Raw genomic sequence first — 4561 nt, 5'->3', positions numbered from 1 at the left:
GACCGGTCTCTCCTCGCAACATGTCCTGAAGACACCAAAAACCGCTTGCGAATTTGGTATATAGTCACATACAAGTTGGTCTGCAATCTCTTAGAAAAAAGAGGAAGAAAAAAAATCAGGTATATAAATAAGGTGAGGTATCTAGGCCATGGTATTTTCAGCTGTTTCCTATACATGTAAAAATTAGAAAATGAAGAAGGGAGACTTAAGAAGAGTGAATGTTTTAGAATTGTGTTATTAGAAACTTATATTGAATCTATATGGACTGCAAAAAGAACAAACAAATTGGTTTTGGGAGAAATGCAGCTGAGGTGCTGCTGAGAAGAGAGGATGGTGATTCTTCATCTTACATATTTTGGACATGTTATAAGGAGGGTCCAGTTTCAGGAAAAGGGAAGTGTAATTGGAAAAGTGGAAGTTAGGGAAAGAGAGGAAGACTTTCAATGAGGTGAAATTACACACTGACTGCAATGATGGACTTAAACTTAACATAAATTGTGGGGATGGGGAAGAATTGAGCAGTTTCTTTCTGCTGTATATAGGGTTGCTATGCCTTGAAGCACCCCCAAAATAGCAAAGAAATAGATGACTAATAAATTACATGCACAACTGTCTTCTCTGTCTCCACTGCCATAGACTAGAAATTATCTTGAAGGGAAGAAATAAAACTTAATCTACATCTTCAAAAATGGCGGTATCCAGTATTTGTCTTTTGGGACCGAGTGAGTTCACTCAGTATTTTAATTATAGTAAGTGAGTTCATAATTCTCTCCAGTATTATTGTAAAAATAGAAGGATAACTAGTAAAACATGTATGGGGGCCCAAGAGGGTAAGGGTTGGGAGCAGAAGGGTAAGGCTAGGCAGGATGGAAATCACAAGATCGCACAATTTGGTGAGTGGAGGGAATGGGTAAAAGAAATGGGAAAGATCTGGCGAGGATGTGCAAAGATGAAATAAGGGAGGGGCATAGCACAATGGTGATTCATTTTACAAAACATAATGCATGGGAATGATTGTATGAAACAATGTAAATTAAATAAGTATATATGAATTTTGTATGGAAACCAATATAAAATATTATTGTTTTGATGTGTTCTCAAGTCCCCCATAACTCATAGAGATGTTATGTACAACAGCTCTGACTCTTGCTCTATCCTGAGTCAAACTTATTGTCTCTAACACACCCACTCCCTTTACCCTAGTAATTGAGTCAATCTATCTCATCAAGGATCTTTCTTTCCGTGTTGTCCCTCCACCTTCCCAAGCATAATTTCCGTCTCCAAGGACTAGTCCCTTCTTGCAATATGCCCAAAGTATGTGAGAGGGAGCTTCAGAATCCTTGCCTTCAAGGAACAGCCTGGTTTCACCCTCTCCACAATGAATCTGTTTGTTCTCCTAGCAGTCCATTGTATAGCCGACATTCTTGTCCATTACCAAAGCTCAAAGACATCAGTTCTCCTCGTATCATCCTTAATCATTGATATATAGCACGTAATTTTGAAGACCATTGTCTGGATCAGGCACATCTTAGTCTCCAGGCTGACATCATTGCTCTTCAGTAATCTGGAGATGTCACTGACAGCAGACTTTCCCAATGCAATTAATTTTTTTTTAATTTCCCGTCTGCTTATACCGAGAGTGTTGTTTGTGAAGCAAATAAAATTAAAGCTATTAATTTCAATCTCTTCACCATGTATCATAATGCTACCAATCTTAAAACAAGGGCATTATCAAGTAAGAATTGGCAAATTCTTAAAAATATTTTTATTAAATGTATGGAATTGTTCAGAAATGTATCTTTTTCTCCTTTTTTTCAGTATAAAATCAGATTAAACAAGTGATGCCTCTCTGTGCAATCTGCTACTAGTTTTTGTGATATTCTGGCAGATCAAAGAGTAGATTCATTTTCTGTGAGTTGTTTTTGGACATTTCACAAGACTTTGAAATCTTTGAATCAAACTGTTTCTTTGTGAACAAAATTTTTGCTAGTAGAAAATATCATTCAATTTACAAATAGAGCATCTCTGAAAGTTCTTGAGCTGTCTGGGATAATTTTTTTTTTCTGCTTGTCAAAAACAGATTTTCCTGGCAAACGAGAAAAGTGAGCTTTTGTATTTCCCTCTGTGTATCTCATTAAATAAGAAACAAAGTAAGTATAAGGATAATAATTATATTTACATGTTTTTGTTGTTGGTAGGTGTCTTTGAATTGACTCTAACTCATAGTGACCCTATGAACAACAAAAAGAAACTCTCTATGATCCTGCATCTCCTTAAAATAGTTACAGTGCTTAAACCCATTACTCAATTACTGTAAATCCATCTCATAGAGGGTCTCCCCACCCTTCACAGACCCTCTATTTTTACATGCATGATGTCCTTTTCCAGGGTCTGGTGCCTCTGGATGCCCAAAGTATATGAGGCATTAACATTATAAGTTAAAACTAATGAGAAATGGAATAGCAATGCATGGTTAATGACACTACATTTTAAGAAAACCTGAAAATTAATTCAAGGGTGAAAATAGAAACCTAAGGACATGAGAGGGTTTCTGGAACATAAGCCTATGTGAGGAAACCCAATAAAAAAGCAAATAATGCATTTCCTTGACATTCAGAAATTTGAGGCAGCTAAGAGTGCAGAAACTGGAACATAGAACAGAGCTAAAATAAATAGCTGGTTTAAAATTTATATGGGCAGAATGTGCCCTAAGGAACTGATTTCCTCACCTCTAGTTTGGACTTTAACAATAAGGAAGAAGGCAGAAAAATCTCGGAAGAATTGTGTTGAGGGATCCAGAAGTTACTATCCCAGGATCTATCACGGATTAAAAGAGGTATACATAGTGAATTAAGATATCCCTTGCCACCAAAACCCACTTTATTGAGTCAGTTGTGACATAGAACAGAGTGAAACAGCTCCATTGAATTCCCACATAGTAGAACAGAGTGAAACAGCTCCATTGAATTCCCACGACTGTAAATCCCTACAGAGTTTTGGATCTTTCTCCTGTGAAGTTACTGGTGGGTCTGAACCTCAAATCTTCTGGTTAGCAGCCAAGCACTGAAAGATAGTGTCACCTTGGTAATACTTTTACTTCTGGAAATTAGACCTAAACTTTTTACATCATACTGAAGAATTTGTCAAATTTGATATAGTAATAACATAGCTAATGACTCAATAACAGCTCAGTTCATTGTGATTGAGTTGGAACCAAGTCATAACTGACCTCTCTGGTGAGTTTCTGAGCTGAAAATTTATCTCACAAAAGTGGATAAAAGGAGGAGATTTCTCACATTTATCATACAAAAGTGACATTTAAAATATAACAATTATTAACCACAGGAGGAAGAAAAAATTGTAGATATAGAGTTATAAAGTTATAATCATAGCAAGTTACTAGTTTTGTGTCAAGTGATTAGATATGTTTTGCAGAGGTTATAGCCAGAATGTTCCTTGGACACAAAGATGGCATACCTTGATCATGTTGTTATGATACCTTGAACATGTTGCTGGGAAAAGCTATTCTTTGGAAAGGGACGTCATTTTCAGAAAGGTGATAGGTCAGTGAAAGAGAAAAAGACCTCTAAAGAAATGGATTGACTCAGTGTAAAAGAAGCAAATACAACTTGGATATGGCCAAGTCTGACTTCTATCTGCTTCATAAAGGGGAACTGTCACCATCAATAATATCCATGGTGCCAAATAACTATATGGTTAGACATGCCACCTCACATGCTCCTGCACCTATTTCTACCAATAATTGGGTCCAATGTTCATTGTAACTTGGCTCGCAGACTTTACTCATAGCTGTTGGGTTTATTGGAGAAACTGGTTGGGGAGTGTGGGAGGCAAAGAATATTACTCAATATTAGTCCAGCAGTCGCAAGCTAAATTAACAACAAGGCACAGTTCCTCAATTATTGAAAGTCCAGGTTCAATTCAGCAGCACAAATGCACAAATGCACCTCCAATTTCTTTAATCATACAGCAAATTATATTTCTCAGAGCAGTTACAATTCAGCTTTATATTCAGTTATCCAACAATAAATCTTTAAATTTGCCTCCGTCTCCAGGGTTTCACTGGTCATACTTTACACAGTTTCTTCACAACACTGCCAAAGTCTCTTCACATTATTTCACAGTCTCTTCACCCTCTCTCTACCTTCTCTTTCATAATGTCTTCACAATTGCCCTGTATTGTGGAAAGCGCTCTCCTATTGGTCCCACAGATTTTGATTATTTTCAAGACCATGTGTCCACAGTTAAGGTAGTTGGAGACTATGCCCTCCAATGAGAGCTAACTCAATGGCTAGACAAGCCAATTTCCAGGGGTTCTGATACCACACACAATGACTACAGTAATAGGTGCAAATGTGTCAGAGATGATGAGGTTACACAGAATAAGACAGGTTTCAGGTCTGTTGTTCCTAGGGTGACTATGAGTCATATTCAACTCAAGGACACCTAACAACAAAACTAGTCTTAAACAAGAATACTGCTTGTATATATATATAGGGAATTGGAAGACACAGAAGAATTTCATAAAAAAACATATGAG

General features: G+C 36.9%; 1 pseudogene; it reads left to right on the top strand.

The window, feature by feature from the left end:
• Window positions 1–688: 688 nt before the first annotated feature.
• The window catches only part of LOC102874649, a 9695-nt pseudogene continuing 5822 nt past the window's right edge, over window positions 689–4561 (top strand).

The sequence above is a fragment of the Elephantulus edwardii genome, unplaced genomic scaffold (assembly GCF_000299155.1).
Source record: "Elephantulus edwardii isolate Elephantulus edwardi_28Jun2011 unplaced genomic scaffold, EleEdw1.0 scaffold00018, whole genome shotgun sequence".
Taxonomy (NCBI): Eukaryota; Metazoa; Chordata; class Mammalia; order Macroscelidea; family Macroscelididae; genus Elephantulus; species Elephantulus edwardii.
This window is presented reverse-complemented; position numbering and strand designations above follow the sequence as displayed.